Raw genomic sequence first — 12,464 nt, forward strand, 5'->3', positions numbered from 1 at the left:
TATCAGTGAGTTTGCAAAAAAATTTTTACCAAGAGCTTTGAAATATTTCCATAAGACAACAGTTGCATTTACCCACACCTGAAAATAATGCTTAAACGCCAGAAATTCATTCCTTTTAAAACATTCAATTAGAGGCATTCTTTGTGGTAGGTGAGGTAGATGCTGACTCATTTCTTATTCTTTACTTATTCACTGGCTCCTGGAAGAGATGTGAATGAACGCAAGAGGCACATTTTCTAAAACAGAGCCCTGGAATTCCTCTCACGTCCAACTCTCTTTGTGATAAAAAATTCACTATTGATGGATGACTCCTGTATTCTTTGAGACATGAAGCCCTATTAGTCACTCATTTATGCAATTTCAGTGCTGGATTTTGTTTTTCACTTCTGCAGACCCATTACCAAAAAGGGCCCAAATGTTATTTTTTTGCTTCAGGGACATTCTCTGCAAATTCAATGGGTTTTGCTTCAATTCAGAAAATGGAAAGCATTAGGTTTGTAACAATAATTATACATCTCTCCAGGGCTCTTAGACTATCAAGCCAGGAAAGAGAGTAGTAGTAATTGGTTAGATTCATCAAAAGGGCAAATTTATTCTTACAACATCTTTTTGCAGTGGGCAAGTGTCCATTGAGCAGATGGGCCAATGGGCACAAGGTTAGAACTGTATGAATCCTTAACATTTGGGAGGGTAGCACTGTTGAAAATACATTCAATAGCTCTCTTTTCCATATTTATGTGCACAAAAACTCTTGGATTAGATAAGACTAGTGACCTAGAGTTTGGGCAAATAATATCCCTTTCTTTTGACGCAAAATTTTCCTCCTAAAATGGAGGCAGTGAGAAGACTTATGTAATTGATGATGGGGAACAAATCCTAAAGCCTTTTCTTCTCATAGAGAAGGAAGGTACTTCTTTGAAGGAAGGCACACTTAACTCCTTCCAACGCATCTCTAAATGTTCTAACTCTGAGTTTTAGCAAATGTGATTTTTCATCTGTCTTCAACTTCTCCAAATCTATAAGATGGCTAGACTCCACTTCTATCACCAAGCAAAGTAGCCTGGCATGAGGTTAAAATGAAAAAGAATATGGAGGAAATGTTGTCATATTAGAAGTAGATGAGGGATACCTAGGAGATAAAAATACGCAAGTCAAAATACTGAAAGGAAAGACAAGACAGAAAGGCTCTTGACCTTTTTAATGTTTGTGCTAAGATTTCTCGGTTTTGAAACATGAAACCCTTTTACTTTTTAGAAGTCACACTTAACATTAAAGAGCAGTGTTTCTCTACTTTTTTTGGATTGTTGTAGGAGGTTCTTTTCCTGAAAGGTTTACGACCACCTAAGAATCTGGCATGTGCATATGGCCAAAAGTGGGCAGGGCAGTGGGTAGGGGGCACACAACAGCACCTGTGGATATGAATAGAATCACTGACATCAAGGGATGTGGATGCTGTTGCTGGCATGTTCCTTTTGGAAGCTGGCAAACTTGAGTAAGGGCTGGAAGCAACTTAAAGATATAGAAAAGATATATTACATTATTTTTCTGAGATAGATTTATTAGCAACTTCAACAAGAAGGTAGAGCCTATTGCTAAGAGGTAGCAGACGTCGTTAAAGAATTTAAACCTTTCAATAATGGAGTCCACTGAAGTATGGAATCAATAACTCTATTGCTGGACAAATCCACGGGGCATGCCGCAGGAGACACATGCTCTTTGAGCAATTTTGAAACCAAACAACCACCTACCTGCCTTTCTGTACATAGCTATTGGGATTTTCTTTTCAACCTGCAATAGTTTCTGACATGTCCAACTGTTAAATAGTAGCTTAAAAGAAAAAAAATCATTAATTTCATTTGAATGACTGCAGTTCAATGGCAATTTCTCAAAGTAGTTTTTGATAGGAAATAACAGAACACACTTCTTACAAATGGCTGTACCATTTCATTCCTTTCTTGATTCTTTTTTTATTTTAATCTTCATGTTTAGAGAGAGGAAGGGAGAGGGGAAAGGAGAGAGAGAGGGAAGGGGGTGGGGAGAGATCTGAGAGCAAAACACTGATCGAGTTTGTCCTGTATGTGCCCCGACAGGGTTGAATGTGCCCTGACTGGAAATTGAACCCACAACCTTTTGGTACTCGGGACAACACTTCAACCAACTCAGCCACCCAGCCAGGGCCCTTCCTTGATTCTTTAGCTCACACTAGTCTCTCTCTCTGAACTAGGATAGCACATATCTCGGTGACATTTTGATCATCATTTTGTCCTAGTAGTAAAAAGAGTTGGAAGACTATTGCTTACCAGTCAGTCAAGTTACTTAAACATGCTGAGCCTCAGTTTCTCTGTTTGAAAAAAGTGAATAAGAAAGAAGGCTTTGGAGTTAGATTGACCTGAATTCAAATCTTGTCTGTGCCTTTTTAGGTGAATCACATTACTTCTATGAACATCAGTTCATAATAGTACCTGCTATATGTGGAGGTCTTTTAAGATTAAATGAGATAATGTATGTGATACACTTAGCACTTGGCATGTAATAAATATTCATTTCATGTTAACTGCTTCTATAATTGATGATGAAGATGATGATAAAAGAGCATGAACAGATAACTATGAGGATTTTGATAATACCCATCCAACTTACCCCACTAGAGTGTGGAAAGCACTATGCAAAAACAAAGAAGGGTCAGTAATGATTTGTCAAGCAGTACATAAGCTCCTCCTAGGGAAGGGGCACATCATTTACTTTGTATAAAGATATTCTCACACTTTGTATCACTAGACTAAACACGTGTATACTCAATGTGAAGCCAACTAGATAGCAATCATATACCATGTTTGCACGCTGGTGGAGACAACGCATTAGAGAAGGAAACATCGATGGTGAAGGTAAGAAGTGCTGGATTCATGTCCTTACATAAGGGACAGGGACTGAGATTTAGTGTAGAAATGGAGGAGTTGAATTATCTAGGAGTATTGACAGTTTATGCTTAAAGGAGGGAAGATGGAGTATACTGGCACAAAAGCAAGTAGGTATTGGGATGCGACAGAGGGAACATACAGAGGTACTCTTCTGGTGGCTTCAAAGGAAGGTTTCAAGATGCTGGAGGAGGTGTTAGAGGTTCAAATAAATAGATAAAAATATGTAATAATCACCAATTCAGTCAACAAATAAAACTGAATATTAAGTTTTGGGGAAATCTTGTTTTAGGATTATCAAGAAGCCCATTTCCATTTGTTGACCCTCCAACTGGAACTGAAGAATGAATATTTGTTGAGAACCAAATAAATGGTCTGTGCCCCCAATTGTATACTGAGTGAGCATTCCATGTCATGTTCCTCATTAAATAAATGAGAAAAGGCAAAACAAAAATGAGGCATTTTTTAAAGAATTAATTTTATAGTCTTTTTAAAATATTTTCTCACTGACATACGACTTTCAAAATGGTCTTAGAGGTTTCAGCTAATTCATTTCATCTATTTCTTTCTTAGCAGGGGTGAGAAGGGAGGATGACGTAAGCCTAAGTTTAACGGCAACTAAAACAAACTTATTCCATAGAACTCAAGCTATTGGGGTGATAGAAAGGCTGCTGGCTATTTGCAGTGCCTCTATGCTGGAAATTGAATTTTTGTTCCTGAAAATTATATTCTAGTTTCATATTACCTATAGAGGAAACGGCCACCTGGGGTCAGGGCATCAGCTGGGCTGGTGATAGAAATGAAAGAAAATATGTTTTAAGTGAGACAGTATATGTATTCTGACGTAAACAGTTTCTAAAAGCCACGGCTTCAAAATTTTTATCCGTTAAAAAGTTTGGTTATATTGACCTGGGAAACATAGTTTTATTAAGTGACAATTGCCTTAGGCCCCATATTCATGCTTTATTTAGGCAGAGCTTCACATTATTTACCCATATGTCTGTTTTTCACCATTTAATTTTGTTTTCTATTTATTTTATATCTTTATTAATCTCTTTCTCCTGCTTTCTTTTGGTTCATTTGATTATTCTTTAACTACTTTTTGAAGTTTACTACTTAGTTCATTGTATTCAATATTAGTTTAAATAATTCACATTGTAAAACTACTTTCCTCTCACTTCAGCTGACTCTGCTTCAGACTGACAGGAAGTATCCCTATTTCCATCATTTTGCAAATAAGTTTTCATTTATGTTTTATTTTTATCTTAAGTCAGAGATTATTTAATAAATGTTTTTTTAATTATTTTTTTAATCCTCACCCGATGATATTTTTTCCATTGCTTTTCAGAGACAGTGGAAGGGAGAGAGAGAGAGAGAGAGAAGAGAGAGAGAGAAACATCGATGTGACAGAGACACATAGATTTGTTTTCTCCTACATGAGCTCCAAACTGGGGCAGGGATCAAGCCTGCAACCAAGGTACGTGCCCTGCCAGAATCCAACCCGGGACCCCTCAGTCCGAGGGGTGACGCTCTAACCACTGAGTAAAATTGGCTAGGGCTAACTGTTTTATTTAAAAACTTTTTAAAAAATTGATTTTAGAGAGAGGAAGGGAGAGAGTGAAAGAGAGAGAAACAATGATGTGAAAGAGAAACACTGATGGGTTGCCTCCTGCATGCACCCCGACCAGGATGGAACCCCCAACCTGGGTATGTGCTCTGGCCAGAAATTAAACCTGCCACCTTCTAGTGTGCGGGACGATACTCCAACCAACTGAGCCACACCAGCCAGGGCTTAACTAAATGCTTTTAAGCATTTAGGTTTGGTGGTGTGTCTTCTTTTTGTTGACTTCTTAATTTATTAAAATGTTGTCAAGAAAATGACCTAATACAATATCCATTCTATGGGATGGTTGTTTGAAACAATTTATTATTCTCATTTTATTCATCGTCATTATTATTAACACTTTGGTGGCCAAGTGCACAGTCAATTTCTTTCCATGTATCATGGCTATTTGTAGTCTCTCTCTGTAGGGTTCAGTTTTATATCCATTTTATTGACGTTATTATACAAATTATGTTTTTTTCTTATTTTTAACAGTATATCAATTATTGAAAGATATATTCTAATATCTCCTACTATAACTGTGGTTTTACCGATTTCTCCTTGCATAATGTTTTTCTGCTATTTTGTATTTTGTTGCTATTTTTCTGTTAGAATATTTATAACTGTTACATATTCTTTATTACTTTTGTCCCAGCATTATTAATAATGCCTCCTCAAAGTGTTCAACTTGAATGAAAATGATAGTCGCCTTAATTATACTATAATCATTCTACTCTTCATCTTATTTGCTGCTTTTGATCTTAAATTCTGTTCTAATATTAATTCTGCCAATCCCATTATTTTATTGTTGGCATTTGCCTAGTATCTCTTTGTCTATTTCTTTACTTTCAACCATTTTTGTGACTTTATTTTATAAGAGTTTTTTGAAGAAAGTACTTTTTATATAATCTGAGGGTTTTTTTCTTTTGTTATGGCAGTTTTACATATTAATATACAAATTAAGCCTGGCCGGCATGGCTCAGTGATTGAGCATCGGTCCATGAACCAGGAGGTCACTGTTTGATTCCTGTCAGGGCACATACCTGGTTTTGGCTCTATCCCCAGTAGAGGGTATGCAGGAGACGAGGTAGCTGATCAATGACTCTCTCATCATTGATGTTTCTATCTCTCCCTCTCTCTGAAATCAATAAAAACATATTTTTAAAAAAATCCAAGTTAACAGGTGAGATATTTCTTATCCATTATTTTTTAGTATTTATTATATTTTGTAGCTTCTTCTTTCTTTTCCAGATTCTTTACTTTGGTTGGATTGATCAAATTTCGTTTCAGTGCAGCACACACCACCCAACACACATACAACAACAGCTGCCACAATGATTGAGAAGCGCTTCTATGGATTTTAAATGTTTAACTTCCAGCTCAGAGGCAACCCAGACTCCAGGTAGTCAACCTGCAAATCCTTATAGGATAAAAGCAATTAGCTGATGCCCAGATTTCTGGGTCTTTGATTGACCTTGTGGTCAAAAATACCCCCCCCCCCCACGCACATTCTTCTGGACAACTCACAATCAGTTGTATCTGAGCTCATCTGCTAGTCCCAATAAGAGGACAGGGTGATTTTATGGGTTAGCTATCTGAGAAGTGAGATAGGATAGAGAGAGCACCAGAAACATATACTCAGTCACCATTTTCTTTATTGTCTTTAATTTATATTACATTGTTATGTTCTGGGATCTCCAGCACTAAAACTGTACACTTGCGCTTGCCTAGGACCCAATTTTACAGAAAAAAAATACTGATTTCTTCTCAATTCTAAATGTCATAGGACAGATTGTTAATTAAATTTTTTAATTCCTTTTTGCCTTTTCAGAATTGAACAAAAACAATATGATCACTCCTACTGAGAAAACATTTTTAGTCATGATATCAAAATGTTAAGTTCCTCCATTTATATAATGCTGTATAGCAAAGGTTATATACATTCACTATTTTAATTGTATTCTCATAGTAACTCTATGAGAACAGAGAGAGTCCTTATCGTCACTTTACCGGTGATGAAACCAAGGCTGAGTGATGTTACAGGACTTGGCCGAGTTCATGTAACTAGAAAGAAGCAGAGATTACTCAGGTATTGTTATGATAAACTTATTGCTCTTTTCTCTACACAAACTGTACCCTAAAATACAAAGCCATTCAGATCTGATGTAAAACGTTTCTGTTCATCACTCCCCTCCCATTGCTTTTGAGGTGGAAAGAGAAATAAAATAAATATCACGTAAAAAAAAAAAAGGTAATACCTGACTAGGATGGTTAAAGAGGAAGCAATCAGTCTTTCAATCTCCCTGAAACATGAGTGCTTGAAAAAAGTTTCTCCATATAACTTCAGGCACCACACATATTATTTTCACACCCAGAAACTAACACCCGCATGCATCTTAATTTACTTATTTCCCAATCAGTTGTTTTTCGTGTAGGCATAGCCTGAATGTCTACCAATAATTCAAAATGTTTCAAATTCTAGCAGGCCTACAGGGTCCTTTGCTTTTCCTTGATAAATTGTTTCTCTACAATTCATTGCCCTCAAGTATATTATATATATATATAAAGAGCAAAGACAGACAGGTTCACTGAAGCAAAAACCTAATAAAGTAGGGAATTTCAAAGCAAAAGAAAACTTCCAGAGAGGGTGTCATAGTCAGAAGTGAGTGCAGTTGGGCTCGGGAAAGTTACTAATGGACATATATTTGCTCCGGTAAGTCCTGTTCTACATTTCTAGGTCAGGCCCAAGGTGACAGCTGCCACTACCTCTTACCCACAAGGTAGCACTAAAGCCTTCCATTTATATTGTAATGGAACTCTTCATGGCACATCCCCATATGTTAACTTATTTGAGATGCACAACTCCATGTGGTAGACCAAGTAATAATTATGCTAATTTTAGAGGCACAAAGAGATAAAGTGATTTTTCTGAAGTTACATTGTCACTTTAATGCCAAGATTAAAGGTCCAAGGGCTTTTCTTAAATGCTGCTTTCTGTGATTATAAAAACTATATTCAATAAGTTCAACCTTTTAAGGTATAGTAAATTTTCATTATGAACAAGAAAATAGCTAAAATGAAAATTTATATTGGTTTGTGGCCATTGTTTAAAAAGAAAATGCTTTATTGAGGTATGATTGACATACATAAAGCTTGAATATTTAATGTATATGACTTAATGAGTTTGGAAGTAAGTGTACACCTTGAAATCATTCCCATGATCAATGCCATAAACATATCCATCAAATCCAAAAGGGTTTGTGGTCATTATTGTTGTCGGAGGAGGTGCCATCAGAAATACTCCCTTAGAATTCTGCAGCTCAAATCCTGGCCTCTCTCAATATTTGACTTTAATTTGTTTAATGAAATATTTTGGAATGTAAGTTTACTGACAGTAGAAGTCTATATTTCTTATTTTAGATAGGAAAGCTGATAATGCATGCCCGGCTCTTCTCCAAAATTCTAGTTTCCCAACATACCACTAAACATGCTTTAAATGTCTAAATTACTACCCACCAAGGATTTCTGCATAACATACAGCAGTTAAATTATTAGATACATAATCACTTAATACTGGTTAAATTTATTAGTGGATCTGTTTTTGGCGATACCCCATAATATTGAGAAGTATTCAGCACCAATCACATAGCACTCTAAATTGCAAAGAACAGGTGTTATGAACAAGGGACAGTCAGACATTGAGACTGACAAAGGGTTAAAACCTACAAGGAAGGATGAGGAAGTGATCATGATAATGCACAACTAATTAAAACAATTAGAACACAAGGCACAATGCTATCAGAACAGTTAAGATACTATATATATATATGTATATTGATTGATTTCAGAGAGAGGAAGGGAGAGGGAGAGATAGAAACATCAATGATGAGAGTCATTGATCAGCTGAATCCTGCACGTCCCCTACTGGGGATCAAGCCCACAACCTGGGCATGTGCCCTGATGAGGAATTGAACCGAGATCTCCTGGATCCTAGGTTGATGCTCAACTGCTGAGTCAGGCTGGCCAGGCTTAAGATACTTTTGTAATATATCCTCTCTCCTCTGGATAGGACTCCTGTGCAAGTTCATCATTTCTGCTGGAGTACTTGTAAGGTCCTTATAGGGTCCTTACAGTAAGTTTACAACTTAGAATGCACATTTTGAGTAAACAGGTGTTTTGTTTTTTTTTTTTACAGATGGCTATAGCAATTAGTTAAATGGTGGGACTTCAAATATTGAGTGTTATCTATATTGGAAATATTATTTAACTGATCTGCTTTCCCCACCTGACAGTGAATTTCCAGAAACTAACCCAGTTCCCAACATAATTTGTAATTAGTGCATGATGAATGGATGAAGGAATGAAGACTGCAGTGATTTGACCAAGGTTTTGCAGTTAGTTCTATACATGGCATGGCATCTAATTATTTTGTCAGACTATTATGCTCACTTATTTCAATGTGTTTTCTAACACTTTTCAGTATCAGAAGAGAAAAGGCTATAAAATATCTTTCTCTTTCACTAAAACAATACAGTATGATAATGTATAGCATAATAATTTATTGTCTGATATGCAAATCCAGTATTATTCTTTATAATCTCTATATTCCCATGGAAATAACTAACATGATTGGTAGCTTTGTTTTATCTAATATTGTTAGAATGATTCAGTTTACTGCAGTGCATGAAGATTTGGCAACAGTTGACTATGTGGTTCTTTGCAGACATAGTTGTAATACAAATTTATTAAGATTGGTTTAAAAGGGAAAATATTACTATTACAAATCTGGAAACCAATTGGCTATATGATTCACAGATGTTGCTTTATAAAGAAATATTTCTATAGGAAATACATAAACATTTTTGTGAAACGTTTTTAAATGACTTATAATGCATTTATAAATAACATCAAATACACACTCAGCTACCATAATTTTCTAATTATCTGACTTATTTGTAGATTTGTTAATCAGTATCAATTTTAAGGATTCAATATAAACAGAAAATCTGTTATAAAATGAACATGTAAAAAGGTCCTCACTTAGTCATTCCTAAAGAGAATTATCCTTAAGCGTCTGATTTTTCATAAATCTAGACTAGAACCATCAACAATTTGACTTAGAGTTCCTCTTAGGGAACCACTACTAACTGATAAACAATATTTAGCATTTTTGTAATTAATCAGCAATATAAATTGTTGTGGTTCACAGTTGTTTATATTTCTAGTTGAGTATCACAAATTGCATTTAGTTTTCATGTCTTTCCCTAGAAAGTCCTTTAAAGTCAAATTAAAGTCCTTTAATTTGAGATGCTTCTTCAGCCTTCTTTAGTCTTTTAAGACTGACATTATCTAACTTAGGTTTGTCTAATATTTCCTCATTATTAGGTTCAGATTAATTAGAAGTATAAATTTTATATTATATGGTAACAAATATGAACTTTCTTGAATAAATTTGATGATAATTAGTGGCATCATTTTCCAATTCTCTGAAGGAAGTCTTATTTGGGGGGTGACAAGTTTGTTCTGAGAAATCCAACATCATGATTTTACACACACACACACACACACACACACACACACACACACACACACACGAGTTCAGCATTTGCCTTTATTAATTTATCACATAACCATTATTTTACCCTGAGAGGACAGTAGCAGTGGACAAATTCTGAAATCTCTTCCAGGTATTATAGTTCTCACTATGCACTGAAGTTTAACAAGCACTGTGATGGTAGCTAAATATGCCCAGAAGCTTCCACACTTGCTCAGCGATTTTTGCCTCCCTGAGCTTGGTAGCTGCCTAGTGTGTAACCACTTACTTATTATCAGTTAGAGCACCTATCTCAACTACTGCTTTATTTGCTCAGTAGTGTAACTAAGTTGATGACTTGGTTTCTTGATTGTTCTACTAGAACCAAAGCTTCACTGTTCAGCCCCACGTCCTTAGCTCTAACCTAAGCGGTGCATTGCTGGTGGGAATGCAGACTGGTGCAGCCACTATGGAAAACAGTATGGAGGTTCATCAAAAACTTAAAAATGGAATTGCCATTTGACCCAGTGATCCCACTTCTGGGAATATATCCTAAGAATCCTGAAACACCAATCAGAAAGAATATACATACCCCTATGTTCATAGCAGCATTATTTACAATAGCCAAGCTCTGGAAACAGCCCAAGTGCCCATCAGAAGATGGATAAAAACCCGTGGGACATTTACTCAGTGGAATACTACTTGGCTGTAAAAAAGAAGGAAATTTTACCATTTGTGACAGCATGGATGGACCTGGAGAGTATTAAGCTAAGAGAAATAAGCCAGTCAGACAAAGACAAATACCATATGATCTCACTTATATGTGGAATGTAATGAACAAAATAGGTCCAGGGACATGGATGCCTGGTGCAGATGTGAGAGGGGAGGTGGGTGGGACAGACAGATCAAAAGAAGGTGAAGGGAATACCAAAGAACATATATGCAAAGCACAGGGACACGGACAGCAATGTGGCGAGGGCCAAGGGACTGAGGGCCGGGTCTGAGTGGAGAGGGGCGAAGAGTGGGAAATGAGTGACATCTGTAATAAAGTCAACAATAAAAAAATATTAAGCTGCTGCTAGAAAAAAATATTTAATTAAATGCGTGGCAGACTATTCATAGTTTCTTTGTGAGGTAGAGAGTATTTTACCCCACACCACCCATTATGGTTTGCAACAGTTCTTTACGGTGAATAAATAGTTTAGAAGTAAATAAATAAGACCATGATGCTTTTCCTTATTGCAAAAAAGAGAACATGATTAAAAAGCTAAGAGTATTCTGAAAAAAACAAAACAAAAACTTCCATGTGGTTTATGGTAATCAAGATCAGCAGCCTGCTCTAAAATATATATTACAAAGCACAAATGGATTTTGACCTCCCACTGAAATTCTATAAAAGGAGCTGATAGAGAGACAGGATTAGAATGATTGCTGTCCATAGTACATGAAACATTTCCTGAATAGATACATAATAAAATTCTGAATAACCTTAAAAACAATTAATTCTTATAATGTTTCATAGAAACAGAATTGAAATTATTTAGCTCAAACCTGTCAGTTGGCAGATCAGGAAAAGGAGCTCCAGAGGGTGGAAAATGACTCATGCAGTGTTCTCCCAGCCAAAAGAACTCACTCTAGAACCCAGGTCTCTTGCTTCCCAGTCTCTTTTCAACATACTAATTATTTATCCCTCAAGAATATTCAATTAAAAAGGTTAATTCATGTTCAAGGTATAAAAGCAACCAAGCTTACTGTTATTACAAGTTTAAATACGTGAACACTGGAACCAGACTGCTTAGATTTAAATCTTAAAATCTCCACTTACTATTGATGTGTTTAGTCAAATACCAAATAGCTCCATATCTTGTTTCCTTGTCTATAAAATGACAGCACACCCTACCTCTTAGAGCTATTGTGAGCAGTAACTGAGTTAACAAGTATGAAAGCCACAGTTATGTGCCAGAACTAGATTGTATATCATTATTGCTATTATTATTATTATTTTCAGTCATCTAAATCAATGATTTGAGCACCTTTCCAGGTTGGGAGCATTGCCTAATCTTAGCAAAATATTGCAATGCCCTGCTTGGTTCTATCCACCTCGGGAAGCAATTGCTCTCTTCAAACTTGCCAAACATTTCTCCCTCACCAGAAGTTTCTGGTTCTAGGATACCTGGAATACTTGCTGCACAATGTATGGAAAAGTAAGGTTCCAACTAAAAGGCATAATGTACCTCAAATGACATTTTTTCGATAAACTATATACGTGTTTATAGTTGTTGATTGCCATGAAATAAAGAGAAAAAGCAGAAATAAAATAGGTTCAATGAGCATGTTTTAAACAAGTCAGTGGATATTCTTCATTATTCCATAGTAGAAGTGTAATGTGGTGCTGGCATTAAACCAACAGAGT

The sequence above is a fragment of the Miniopterus natalensis genome, chromosome X (genome assembly GCF_054644295.1).
Source record: "Miniopterus natalensis isolate mMinNat1 chromosome X, mMinNat1.hap1, whole genome shotgun sequence".
In the NCBI taxonomy this organism is placed as follows: domain Eukaryota; kingdom Metazoa; phylum Chordata; class Mammalia; order Chiroptera; family Miniopteridae; genus Miniopterus; species Miniopterus natalensis.